Genomic DNA, 14,586 nt, shown 5'->3' with positions numbered 1-14,586 from the left:
AACGTTCATAAAGCACTTCTGCATTTAATCTTAATTGTACTTTCATCTATATTAATTCCATACTTTATTTATACAGATATCATTTTATTTTTCTTCAATTTTTCAAAGTTTAGCTGCAAAGAAAGTTTATGTAGAAATAACACCAAGCTTTGCTCGCAGTGATTCACCAAAATCCCTCAACCATTTAAAAGAAAACCTGCTCATTTCTGAGGGTTAATCAGCCCACAGCATGTTCTTTCATGCCCCTACATATGGGCTTACAAACTTTATCTGGTGGCTACTAGCGTGGTCTACTGAGTTACTACCTGAAGAGGCTGCATTTTCAAAAAGAAAAAAGGCTAACTTGTGCTTGGCTATAACATTTGTAGATTGAGAGGAGGAAAAAAACCACACAGTGCTTTCAGGGCACAAGCCTACATTACTACCTGCCATAGAACTTGTTCACAGTTCCTGGGTGAGTCACTACAGGTAAGCCAGCATCAGAGGAGACGACTGAAAGATTTTTTTGTAAAGATCACTCAAAAGAAGATCCACTGACCCAGAATACATTCCTCATATTCCACCTCGTGTTCTAAATTATATCTTTTATTCCATATGAGTTTTCTTCAGTTGTAAGAGTGGTATGATGTAATAAAATCGCATTAATTCCATTTTAAAGGCATAAATGTTTCAGCACAGAATTTGACTTAGAATGTCAAGCTCATTAATCTATATTTATACATGTTGCTATTCAAGATATTTTTCTGTTAAAACTTGACTGATTATTTAGAAAAAAATGAAGCAAAGTGAGTGTTATTTCTAGAAAATTAGACATCTTTCAACATTAGCTAAGGAAAAATCCCAACAAATGTAACTGTTTGAGGAGTAATTAATGCATTTTCTGTCTGTCTTTATTGCAGGACTACATGATTAATGAGCTGTCATAGTCTGAAGGCATTCCTTGGCATGTTTCTGTGACTTGTTCAGATAATAAGCCTGAAGAGATGAATGAAGCATGTCCTGCCAGATCTGCTGGGATGATTTCCTCGTACCATAACCGGTGGACATGAAGTACCTCAGCTATTCCTAAAAAAATATCTGTCTCCTCATTAATCAAATCCTGCCTTACACTGTGTGAGTGCCACTGTGAAGAGAAGCACATGGTACTTACACACACACACATAGGATCAAAGAATGGATTCTCCAGCTCTGTTGTCTTCCTCAGGTGAAGGAGAGATGTACCTAAGATGTCATCAGCCCTCAGAGAACTGGTCCCCGGGGCCCAGTGAGCAATAACCACCACACCACAGGTAAACTCAGAGACAGCATAGAAAACTTGCCTTAATCTGATTAGCCATTCTCCAGGATCTTTGTGAACAGGGCTTCTGTCAGGACACAACACACCCCACCCATCATTGTCCCTTCATGTGGGCTTACCTAAGAAAGAGCAGCTGCAGACAGGACACTGTAGGATCACTGTGCAGGGACTTCCTGGAAGAGGGACTATGCTGAGGGATGCATTTTCTTCTATAATGGAGGATCAGCGTGGTCAGCCAGTAACTCTTGCCAGGTTTTTCTGTAGAGGGAGACAAGGTTTAATGGTCACGAGAAAATACTTTTTAAAAGAGGTATGCTACAGCGAACACAGCTTAGTCTAAAAGCATCTTTGCCCAACTTGGAGGTGGTGGGGTAGTGTTTTGGGGTTTTTTTTTTTTTGTTGTTGTTTTTTAATAATAGCAGAATTACACTGACTTCACATCTGAACAGGATTCCTGGGGTTACTTACATCTTACTGTGTATAACACAAATCACTTCCTTGAGAAGTGTCCAGATTTGTTCAGATACCGAGGTAAGGCACAGTTGAAAGCAGTAGGTATGTATTTATTTCCTATCTTATCAGTATGAACTGTAAGAGAACAGCAAAGACTGAATAAATGGGTATCTCACTCAACCAAGCAGCCAAAAATAGGAAAAGTAAGCAGCCTGTGCTTAGTGTGGGTCTTCCCTCTTAAAAAGTAAACTGAACTGTGGCTTCCATGATCCTGAGATACTGCATCTCAAGCCACAGGGGCAGAAGGCACTGCCTACTAGTCTTTGCTGCCTTAAGCTATTTGACAAACTCCCAAAATGTACCTGCTCATGTTAGGAAATTACTTGGATGGCTTTAAACAAGCGTGGAGCTAGACAGACTGAGAACAAAAAATTGTACCCTGATGGTCCTTCTATAGCTACTGAGTGAAGTAGAAACTAACTCAGTGCAGCAGAGGAGCCATCCCAGCACCTTTAATAATACCTTTGGATTATTCATCACTAACACCAGCAACAAGTGCAAAATTGCTAATCAGAAGGGAAGCTCTATCACCCTCTGGGGTTTTTTTCTGTGCTGTCATGAGTAGAGCTTTCAATTGTTTGGACAAAAGGGATAGCTTGCAAAACAAGTTATAAAATTTCACATCACTGTCATATGGAATGAATTTACAGAGAACCACCTCTGGACTGCAGTGTATTGGTAGAAAGTTGCCAGGAAAAAAAATATTCCTCCTTTGTTCTTTTATGTTTCTCTAACCTGATTTTCCTTTCCATGCCCCTATTCGTCAGATGAAATGGTTTGTCCATCTTAGTTTCTAGTACAGTATTTTGACAGACTAAAGTTTTTTGACTGTCAGATGGTAAATAGTTTTGCTAGTTTTCAACTGCAAAATAAAATAAATCCCAAAACAGCCAGCATTTCTTATAACTAGTCTCTTTTTGCACTATTTCTTTTATTTGCCAAGCATAAAACAAAGACCAAAACTAGATTAGGATAATTTTCACTGTTTGCTCCAGCACAGCAACAGCAAGTCATGACATTTTCTCTGAGTTCTTAAATACTTAGAAGACAGGATTTGGGGGGTTTGTAGTAGTTGTTGTTTGGGTTTTGTTTGGTTTTTTTAACCAATAAATAAAATCTGAAGGATTCATTTGAACAAAGAGGTTTTCAAAACAGAAGCAGTTATTGTAAGGTCATCTGCAGAGAGTCCTGACAAAGACCATAAAGAACTGAAGTATTTTGAGAAGAAAGGAGGAGGGAAACTGGATGCAATGACTACAGCTCATCTCTTCATTGAAATCTAGGCCAGAAAGAGAAAACTTGAATCTTCTAATTTGACGGCTGTTTTGCAACAAAACCACCGTATGATGGTGCTTATTAAACAGCAAAGTCTGTCCCTACCAATTGAAGAGGATCATTTATAATACCTGAATTAATAAACAGAGGACAGGGGAAATCTCTTGCTATTAATTTTTGAGCTAATTGGAGGGGAAAAGCTTTACTAGAAGTGTTTTCACGGTAACAGGTATGGTTTAGTCCATAATTTATTATGATGCAAGGAAATGCACATCTAAGTTTACAGCAAGAATTAAGTTCAATATTATCGGATAATTAATGTGACATTGACAAAGCAGCTTGTTGTGTGCATACATTACTTAGCAAAACTGGAATATATTGTCCTCTCCCGATAACCAGCTGTGCAATAAATCACAGCAGCCTTTTGGATAATTCTGCAAACTAGAAGTTATGGACTGACAGCACTAAATCAGGTAAGTTTAGTCCCCAGTATCCACGTAATTTTTCTCCACTGGCCATGGCCCCTGTTGCAGTTTAAACACGGCAGGCAGCCAGGACTAAACACAGCAAAACATAACACCACACAGGCTGCCACATAGAAAATTCCCTCTATCCAGCCAAAACCAGTACAACACCACACACATATGTGATGGCAATACCCATCCAGCAAGGTGTTTTCAGTTCTGAAACCTGAATAACAAAGACCTCCCAGAAAAAGAGAGACAGTCTCAAGAAAATCAGTCTCTCAAGGATTTTGGCTGAATCCTTCTATACCAAATCCTCTCACACACGTGCCTATAATGACGGACTCAGGGATTTTTTTTGGTAAGGGGGGAAAAATGCTTTGTATTCTGAAAAACAAAACACGGAAACAAATAAAAACACTGAAAACCAAATAAAACCACGAAAACCATAAAACCATTGCTTTCTTTCTGTGATTTACAGGTGACTTTTCAGTAGCCTGCCTTTCAGCATCACATTGTTTGCACAACTGAAAAAGTAGTGAGATGCTGGAGTCTTAGGAAGATTTCAAAAAAAACACCCCAAACCAAATCAAAATATTTGCTGGAGAACAAAATAAGCTGCAGCACTACAAGAGGGTAAAAGAAGGTCAATCTATCTGGGCAGGGCACCACCAGAACATTGTTTCTGTCCCTCCTCAGAGCAGGGTCAATCAGAATCTTCTCAACCAGTACAGAGGTGCTACATACAAGGTCAGAATGTTTTACCATTAGGTTGAGAATAAACAAATGCTGCAGAGCATCAGGGAGTTCCCATGTCAAGCTGCCTCTAAGGGTCACGTGTTGTTTTGCTTTGAGCAAGATCATTTGAAGTCTGTCCTAAGAAAGCAAAAGTTGGAGAGTGCTTGTGGTTGCTGTTCTCCGCTCGGCTTCGGCTCTGCTGTGCACAAACAGACGCCGTGCAGAAGACAAACCTCGCTTTACAGAGCTACCTTTGTCACGTGTTGCACCTTGTTAAACTAACACAGAAACCCCACCAAAACCACAGGTTCTGTCTCTGGTCCCGTGCGCCCGAGCACAGGAAATGCAGGGTTTGGAGTCAAACAGGAAGCAGTGCTTTGCGCGGCGCAGCTTTCACCCCCCCCTGTGCCGCGGGTAATTAAGGAGCTGGCAGTAATTGAAAATATCCCTGCTTCTTTCACGGTAAGTACCTTGTATTACTGCTTGATGTATTGTAGCTACCGACAGATGACAGAATAATTTGTCTTTTATTCAACTCCAACGCTGAGTTATTGGAAGTTGGACTTGTCTGTGGCCTAGAGGGAGACATTGTGCCAGAGTTTCATTTGCTGTTCTTGAAGGCAAGAGGTTTATAAAAGTTAATGAAATACAGCCAGCAAAGAGACTGCAGAGGGTCTGAATCTCAGAAGCAGCAGCACACAGATGCCTGTTATTACACAGGGCAGCAGAAAGGCATCAGTCTTTCCCATCTATACAATAGAAAATAGGTAACATTTTCATATGCTAATTTTCTATCATTTGACTAACTGCTATAGCTGTTATATTTCCTCTTAGTTTTATATTTTAAGTGATGCATAGCAATCTTATAGAACAGAGATCGTGAAATGAAGACAATGGTCCAATATCATTAAGTATTTTCATGCCTTAAGAGACTCTCTCAAGCAGTGCACGTCTGCAATGAGCACACTTCAGAATCTTCAGTTAAAGATGTGTCCTGCATCACCCAGTGGTTATGGAGATAGTTGCCTGTGGACTCTGACTACAAAAAGTGCAAATAATTTCTGAAAAAACTTTTTGACAGTTAAAAATATAATCCTATGTGAGGCACAGAAACTCACATAATCCTAGTGTAAGATTAAAAGTACTTTGACAGAAAAAAAATTAACATTACTTTAGAGCTCTGTAACAGTTGAGCCATCGCTAAAGGACTTAACACCTGTTTACATGGCTTGGTTGTGGGGCTTTAAAATAAATCTCACTAATACTTGGAGAAAAATCACGATGTTATTTGCTTTCTGGGATATAAAAAGAGATTAAAATGTCAGGAAAAGCATCAAGTTTTCTAAGATGCACTATTTACTGATAATGGCTAAATAACTTTCATTATAAAGGAAAACGATTCTGTAGCAAAATATCCATGGATGAACTTTATCTTTAAAGCAGCAATGCTTTTCCACCAGTATAACTTGAGGGAAGAAACAGCTCACACTTCTTTCTTTTAAATGAAACAAAGGAAAAAATATTGACCTTGAATGTCACTTTTATTACAGCAGCTCCTTCAGCTTTGTCATAAAGCTCCAAGGTTATGAGTGCTCTGGAACCCAATTACACTGTACATCACAACCATGGCTATTCTGGCTGCTGAACCCTTTTCTGAGCTGGGCATGGAAAGACCAGGCTGGCTCCAAAATAATTTCTCAGTCCTTTCCTATAAAAACCAGAAGCCTGAGTCTACAACATCTAAGCTGCTGCCTGCACAACTGAGCAGTGACTCAGGAAAGATCCTTTTCTATAGGGCACAGCATTAAACTACTTTTTTCTTCACCTGAACTCCATCTCCATAAATCTTCATGCTCTGCCTCTTGCACGTGTACCATAGCAGAGCTACTGCTGGAACAGCCCCTTTCCATCCCCTGCACTCAGGGCAGCTGATTTTCTAGTGCACTGGGAAGTTGCACGGTGCAGTAATCCTTCTTCTGCTTTCCTGAGCACCTCAGTGAATGAGGCAAATTAATAAATAGGGAAAAAAAAGCGTGAAAATACAGAGAATGGGTGTAAGGAAAGAAGGAAAGTGTCCCTGATAGGAGGCTGGAGGAGACAACAGAGGAATAACTGTTACAAAGAACTTACAGAAGGGGAGAACACGTTGGAGAGAGGGTAAGGAAGTGGCTGAGCAGCACTGCAGGTAAAGCCTTCCTGTTCAGTGAAGAGCAAACCTTCTCTCCAAAGATCTCTCAAACTACTGCAGAATAAAGCCCTACCCACATAAACCCTTGAACTCCTCATTCATCCCTTTGTGACCTTTACATTCTACTGCAGTCAGGTACCACAACACAGCACACTCCAAGCAAAACCCCTTATTTATATACATATATATACACACACAAACAGTCCAGTGCTTTCAAGTGTATTTACAGGTCCCTTTCAATCTTCAGTTTTAATTCAGCATTAACAGCAGTGAGATAGCAAGCATTATGGGTTTTAACTTGAAGGCAACTGTGTCATAGTAGGCACACTCTTACCTTTAAATAAAATTGGAGGCTGTTCTTCACCTGATAACATTAGGCCTTAAGCCAGGATGAAAATTTTCACTGCAAGGAATTTCCAAGGCTAACAAGGTTTTTATAACTTGCAAGGCTTATAACAAGTTTATTAAGAGCAGAGGGAAGTGAAAACCTTTATGCCGAAAACTGACTTTACTTAGGAACAAATAAAAATTGAAGAGTAACTTTACTTATAATTTGATGTTCTATGAACTATTTGCTTTCATAGTTATGTTGTACTGAAGATCCTCTAGTATATACAAGCTACTCTTTCCTCTATGGAAATGTAATCCTATTCCCTCCAAGTAAAACAGACTTTTTGCCCCCAGAATAAGCAGGATTGGACCCTTCCAATCATATCACCAAGTTACCACTGTCTATTAAGAACTCTTGTCAGAAATGGTTTTATTACTTTGTCATTTTATAAAAGACTAAATGCTATATAAATCCATGGAAATTATGGTGTTAAACATTTTAATACTCTATATACTCCAATTTCACTGTATCAAAGAGTACTGCATGCATATTTGCCATAAGAATAAGTGTTCTGCCTGCAGATATTTGCTAGTTTTGCACTAGTGGAGAAACATGCTCAGGTTTCTGAAAAAAAAATGCTTCTCCTTCAAGTTTAAAACATTTTTTTTTTCATTCTTGTTCATTCTTCAGTCCCTTCACATACCATCTATCTAAACTATCTGCTTGTATGCTGATCTCTAATCTTGTTCAAGCATTTAAATTTGCTTTGGAGGGAGAGTTTAGGGTGTTTTGCTGTTCGGTTTTTTTTGTTGGTGTGTTGTATTTTTGGGATTTGATGGGGGGGTATGTTTTTCTTCATTTATTTTGTTTGGTTTTCCCTCTAGCATCCCAGATTTGGCTTAATTATTCCAAGTTGTCTAGGTTCCCTTTTCTCACGTTTTCCTCATTTTTTCTATCCATGGAACCAGATTGCCTTCACACTTTGCAAATGCCGCAAGAGAAGCACTGAAATCATGGGAGACTCCTGGGGAAGCTTTTGTACAATTGTAGAGAATTTTGTTTGCCCTGAAGAATCCTTTGTTAAAAATTCTGAAGGTTAGAATGTGCTCAAAGCTGACGTGATGCTCAATTTTTTCTTTCTGCTAAGCCAAGCACAAAAACATTGAAATGCTTTTCAGATTATTGAGAAAATTGATAGTCTTCAACAGGCAAAACTCACCCTTCAGAACCTGACCATAAAAAAAAAAACCTTATAGGATTCACACTCCTTTAACTTTATTTTATAGTTAGGAGAGACAAGTTTCTATAGAGGAAACATAGAATCGCAGCTTATCTGTTCTTCGAGAAATGATGTAGAAAAACATGATACACACATAAATTTGAATACATGTCATCAACCAGACACTACACACTGAACCAACAGTAGCTTCTCAGCCTTGCACAAGGGATAAGGTTAATCCAATGTTCCTCATCTAATCTCATTCTAAATGCTACGCTGATGTGTAACTGTGGACATCAACAGCAAAACCAGAACAAACCTTGCAGGCAAGAGAGCAAAACAGGCAATAAAAAAAAAAGAATGTTTTTATTTAATGACCCCAGACTTTGGGACTTGCCAAGTCGTTTGCCTGTTTCCACCTCTGCCCCGGCCCCTGAAGGGAGCAGTTTACCTCTCAGGGCAATGTTTGGTGTGCCATCACTGTGCTCAAGGATGGAAGAGCAAGTGTTTTAGCTGGAGCACTCACTGCTCCCTGTGGCTAATACTAACTGACACTTCTCACTGCTTGCTGTCGATGATAGTTTTGCAAAAGCTAAACTGGTTGGAGTGTAATAGTCCGTGCTCGACAAGCGCCTCGGGCCAGTATTTCAGCTGGAAGTTCCTGCTGGAACAGCCTGTCATTTTCAAGAAACATTATATTTTTCTCTTCACCTTCTTTCCCTTTCTCCCCACCCTAGTAGACTTTGTTTCATCCTTACTGAAACACAGCTGTTTTTCATTCAGCTCTCGTGAGATTTCCATACACATGCTCAGGGCACTGGAGTTTGATGGTGTGTGCTAAAGGTCACCCAGCTACGCATTAAATTAGTTTTTATGTCTATGAGCATTCACCTATACTCAAAAAAAGCCAAGTGATTGTCTTCGTTTGATTAAAAGTTTTAAGCCTACTGACTCTAATTTCCAGAGTACCAAGGTTTTTTTAAAATATTCACGTGCATTGGACGTACAATTTAAGATTAATCAACACCATTTGGAATTCTTTCGCCCAGGGAAAAGAGGAGGGTCTTAGAGTAACAAATTGTGTGTGACGAGCATAATCAGGCAGAGCTGCATTTAAGTCACACAGGTAACATATTATTTGATACTTCCCAGCTACATATCTGGGTCAGTGTTTCAAAGAGGTGAACAGTCCAGTTCACCTGCAGTTCAACATCTGTGTTGATCAGCCCTGAAAAAATTCAACTGTGGGTGCAGCCTGTGCAATGCTGCAAAGCAATGGGTGTTCACAGCTCTCTGCTTCTCACTTCTCCTCTCTCCCATGACTTCCGCTCTTCCTTCTCCCTGCCCTCACATCTCCACTCATTTCACCCCACCACACAGTATCCAAGCACAGGAAAAGCCACACCTGTTAGTTCTTCACTAGGAATATGGTGACTTGAAATACAGCCTCAGTGTCTCTCCTCCCATTTTTGGAAGATCAGAGGAACTTCAGGGTGCCTGAAGGTAAAGAAGTTGAGATTTAAGTCAGAAATCAGTCAACACTTTTGGTTCTTCCATACCTACTGCCTGAAGCAGACACTGGCCTTGTAAAAGAAGGCTTTTCTGCAATCCACACATGCATTATGAGAAAGATTTCTGATTTTCATTAAGTTTTCTCAGAGCAACTGAGTGAAGAGTGCCTGAAGAATCTCATTAAAATATTGACACAAGGGGAAAAAACAACTGGCATTTAATATTCAACCAAAAAATAAGTGCTAGATTTCTCTTTTGTGGCGTACACTCGTCAGAGAGAATCACAGAATGGTTTGGGTTTGCAGGGACCTTAAAGGCCATCCAGTTCCAACTCCCCTGCCATAGGCAGGGGCAACTTCCACTAGACCAGGTTGCTCAAAGCTCCATCCAGCCTGGCCTTGAACACTTAGAGGGATGGGGCAGCCACAGCTTCTCTGTGGGGGACACCAACAGAACTGCAAAGTAGCCCGCACACATTTGCAGAAAAGTCATGAAGAAAACTGTTCTCCTTTAAACTTTTCATTAAGTGCTACACCTAGTTAGCAAGTCTGCTACACTATAATGGACATTAAATTTTCAGTCACTGTAGCTTTTAGACTGCATGTCACAGGAGAGAACTCTCATGACAGACATTATGTGCATTTATTTTTCATATTTGGCCATTGACAAACACAAATGCACAAGTTCCTGAAGTGTATGTCCCTGCACAATAGAAACAAGTGTCATTTTGGCAATTAAGGAAAGTCTTTAGGTTCAGCCTTGCTTAAGATGGAAAACACTCAAAATTACATGACATGCCTTTCTCTGTTATGGGCACTGTTTAGGGAATGTGGTCAAAGAGCTGTCAGCTCCCATCAGTGGAGTATTTCCCTTCCAGGGAAAAACAGCCTGGTGCAGTCTACTTGGGCCATCTCCTCTCACCAGAAGAAGGGAGGGGGTCGGGAAGAAACAGAATTTTCTTCCAGCAGCTTTCCCAGGCAGGGATTTGGAGCATTTTATGACCACCCATAATTGGTTTGGTTCAGCCAACACTTTTTATTCCGGCTCTCAGAACTGTATCCAAAAGGGAGAAGTCTGTTTTCTTTAGATAAAGATTCATTTTGCAGTATCAAACCTAAGGCCTCGTCCCCACTGCGCCTAGATCTGAGACTGAACACAGAGAGGGGTTTGCAACAGGATCTGACCATGGGAAAGCAAAGCTGCTTTCAGTGAGACCTGCTAGATTTGGGAGACTGTGAGCCCAAGCAGCCCAAATCCTAAAGGGGCCTCCCCAACATCTTTTGAACTGATTTACAAGTCTGACTTGAGAACTCCCTGATATGTATTTACAAAGCAAACAGTAGGCCTTTACGGGATACGAAATGGCTTTACAAAACCCGGGGTCCAAACATTTCAAGGCACCATGACAGAGGTTCGTTGACATAAAAGAAAGTTTCTTGTTCTAAAGGCTTTAAAAGTTGGCTGTAAATTTTTGCATCTATTCCTTTCCCACACCTCACACACTTCAGTGACTCAGCCTGCTGCAGTTACCTTGTACTTTAACTTTTGTATCAACAGCTTGTATTAGAAAGGTAAATATTTTCACAACCATCAAACAAAATATTATGTCTTCCTTGCTACCAATACCAAAGTCTCATTTTGTCTATGCTCGTATCTTTCATTTCCTTTTTTCCTCATTGTGTGTAATTTCAGCATTTGACCTAATTCTCACCACTTTCACTTGAGGCAACACACAAAAAAAGTATTTTTAAGCAGAAAACACAGACCCTCCCAAATAACTGACAAATATTTGCCTAAATTAAAGACAGTTACGTACCTAAGAGGAAGGGACAGGCAAAAAGTAGATATGATGTAACTCAGTTGAGACGGATGCAATTTGGTGAGTTTATACTTAAAAAACAAACATGCATTTTATACAGAGTAACTTGGAAATCAGCGGCAGAATTATTTAGAGAGCCCAAAGCTGCTTCAGAATTATCTAAAAGAGTGATAAGAACTTCAAAACAATGTAGCTAAAATGTCAATATTTATTTAACATAGCAAGCCTTTATCCTTTCTCAAGAATATTTTGTGTGTTAACTTAGGTACCAAAGGTTCTCTAAGAAAAGATGTCAATACAACTGTGCAAGTTTACCTGGTAGAAACCAAGATAACACTCCTAAAGAAGCCAGGATAAGGTAATTCTTGAAGTAGCTCAGAGCCCTGTGAAGGGAAGGACAGCCAATGTGAATATATGGTGCTGCTTTTATTTTAGCTTCACCTGAAACACCTGGCTGGGACGTGAAAGCACTTCATCTCTTGCCCTCACAGCAGCCCAAGAATTTCAGTATGGAAGCTGAAAATGCCAAACCAAACTTGGGCAAGTATACCAGAATGTTACATAGTACTGCAGACTTCAAATAAATCAAGACATAAAAAAATCATTTCAGTCACTGCCTTCAAACATATTTAACATTTATAGTGACATATAACACATGCACTTCGAGGACCACAGGTATTTTGCAAAAGAGATGTCAGGCTGCCCCCTGACTGGAAGTTAACACCAGAAGTCTGTGTTAACTGGGAACTGGAGGGAAAACCAACCAGGCTGTTCAAACATGTGAATTAATGTCATCTTCTTGATAGATTTCACACCTTGTACACCACGTTCCTGACGCAGCCACGTGCTTCAGCACGAATTCACAAAAACCGCTGTAGCCCCCGGGGAAGGTGACCCCACACCAGCACAGGAGTCCCCGAGGTGCTGTCCCCAGCCCCCTGGCAGCTCTGAGAGGCCCCTGCACTGCGGTACCACAGGGCTGTAACCACCAGAGCCCATCGGAGAGGCTCCAGAGCCCACGGCACTGAGCCATCACCACAGCCCCGCAGCGACCCTCCTCACCGGGACACTGGCCAAACTCACCCACAGGGCTAATCAAACACACCTACCTTCGACATCACAAATGATCCCGTCCGTCCACGTCTCTCCACCGCTCAGTTCTCCTTCCCTGGTCTAGGGGACCCGCCTTTGTCCCTCGACGGTGCCGGCACCGAGGGGGTTTCGCCTCAGCTTCCAGTCCCGCCGCCTTCGCACCTCCCGCCGCGCTCCCTCGCCCTCAGCCGCGCCACCCCGGGGCACACCTGGCGGAAAGGACGCGCAGAGTTCGCTAAAATCGGGGGAAGCCGACTGGGGGGGATTTTAACAACTGATTGCTCCGAACCGCCCGTTTATCACCTCCTCCTACTTTGGAGGCTTTATCACCTCCTACTACTTTGGAGGCTCCTAAAAGTACGGAAAAAGAACTCAGGCACCCCCCGGCGCGCGCGCTCCCCCCCTCCCCTCAGCCGCGCTCGCGCCACCCGAGTAACACCTGAGCTGACCTGACCCGACCCGACCGAAAGGGTTCGCTAAAATCAGGTGAAGCTAGTTGAGGGTATTTGAACAGTTGATTGCCCCGAGCCGCCTGTTTTCCCATCTCTTGCGTTGGAGGTTCCTAAAAAATACGGGATGGGAACTTACACGTGCCTCCCGTCGCGCGCTCCCCCTCAGGCGCCCCCGGGTCCAGGCCCCCTCCGCCCCCCTCAGCCCGCCCGCCCCAGTCCCGATCCCGGTCCGGGTCCCGCTCCCCTCAGGAAGGAAGTTACAGGTTGGCAAGTCAGTGGGAGACGCAGTGTAAAGGAGAGCGATTACGGACCGGAGGCAAGAGCGGTGACAGCGGATGGACGCGGGGGGAGCCGCGCCCCTGACCCCCGGCTGCGGCCCGTGCCCAGGGCGTACCTGTGCAGGCTGTGCCTGGTGCGGAGCTGCACAGCCCCGGGTCGGCTGCCTCCAGCTCTTAAACACGCTGAAAAGCGGCAGCCAGCAGAGTTCATATACACTGTGGTCCTTCATAGAATCACAGGACAGCTCGGGTTGGAAGGGACCTTAAAGCTCACCTGGTTGCTCCAAGCCCTGCCCAACCTGGCCTTGAACATTTCCACAGCTTCTCCGGGCAAAAACCTGTGCCGGTGCCTCACCCAGATTTTCACAATTCCCTAATTCCTTTATGAAACATTCGGATTTGCTCGTTTTATCAAGATTATATATAAAGTACACCTCCTCCTTCAATGGGACAAATAGATTAAAAAAAAAAAATCTATCAGTTCATCCAACTTTTCCACTGACATCTCTGAACTGATTTCTTTTCCACTGGCACCTCTGTCTGAACTTTTGTTTTAAAACCATTATTTTCCATCTCTCGTTGAATTTTTTTTTTTTTATTTTTTTTTTTTTTTTTTTTGTAGGCAAGTACTACTCCTAAAACTGTCTCATAGCTCCTTGCCAACACCCAGCCTCTGGAGACCAGGCATTTCTGTATTGCCTTTGCTGGCCATTCCAACCTCTGGTCTGGAAGTTCCCAGAGTATGGTATGTATGTGGGTACTTAACTTTCTCATTCATCTACACCTCAGACACCACAAACATCACTGTGGGCTTGTGCAAAGACCCTGACCAGAGCAGAACTGGAGAGCAGGATGCATTTTGGCAAATCCCAAAATGACCTGCCTTTCACAGCTTCACCTTTATGAGACATCAGCTATATATTTAAAATCCTATTTCCTAGACTGTTGTGTCGTAATGTCATTAGTAATAACAATATTTTCAATCTTACTACCTGTAACCTTACCCATATAACCTGGAAACATCAGTAATCCCTAATTAAAGGCTGGTAAGTGGCAACTGATTGCAAAAGAATTGATAATCCACTCAAAAAAAAGAAAAGTCTTCATGCAGCGAAAGGTCTCATAGCTCTAACAGAGAAAGTTGGGGGGATTTAATAGAGTTTTGTACCAGTGCTAAACTCAGCATGTTTTGTACTCTGTGTTTTGCAATGCCCTGCACATTAAGGAAAAGCAAAATTATTACCTGTTTCCAAAAGTTCCATCTTGAAAATCTGTAATGGAAAGGCTAAACAGGATTAAATAGGCCAATATAAACCTGAGAGAAGAGTTCCATGTGAAGGTGAGAAAAATTAGCCCCAGTTTTGAAGGAAACGTTTACCAAGCCTTCCACTGATGCTTTTCATGGCAA

The 14,586-nt window shown here is 41.8% G+C and overlaps 1 protein-coding gene and 1 long non-coding RNA gene across 3 annotated transcripts in view; one reads left to right on the top strand and one right to left on the bottom strand.

Annotated features, from left to right (window-relative positions):
• The window catches only part of LOC120323968, a 126,397-nt gene extending 113,692 nt beyond the window's left edge, over window positions 1-12,705 (bottom strand). For both annotated transcript variants that reach the window (XR_005564924.1, XR_005564923.1), the window contains exons 1-4: window positions 12,466-12,705; window positions 11,672-11,739; window positions 9,431-9,522; window positions 1,417-1,555 (exon numbers count right to left, since the gene is read on the bottom strand). This is a non-coding gene — a long non-coding RNA (uncharacterized LOC120323968). The remainder of the gene's footprint in view (window positions 1-1,416; window positions 1,556-9,430; window positions 9,523-11,671; window positions 11,740-12,465) is intronic.
• Window positions 12,706-12,879: 174 nt separating this feature from the next.
• The window catches only part of NDST4 (N-deacetylase and N-sulfotransferase 4), a 100,837-nt gene continuing 99,130 nt past the window's right edge, over window positions 12,880-14,586 (top strand). The window contains exons 1-2 of the mRNA XM_039384988.1: window positions 12,880-12,934; window positions 13,801-13,923. The gene's annotated coding sequence lies outside the window, so the exon portion shown is untranslated. The remainder of the gene's footprint in view (window positions 12,935-13,800; window positions 13,924-14,586) is intronic.

The sequence above is a fragment of the Pipra filicauda genome, unplaced genomic scaffold, assembly GCF_003945595.2.
Source record: "Pipra filicauda isolate LSUMZ 115617 unplaced genomic scaffold, ASM394559v2 scaffold389_size666192_pilon, whole genome shotgun sequence".
NCBI classification, from domain to species: domain Eukaryota; kingdom Metazoa; phylum Chordata; class Aves; order Passeriformes; family Pipridae; genus Pipra; species Pipra filicauda.
This window is presented reverse-complemented; position numbering and strand designations above follow the sequence as displayed.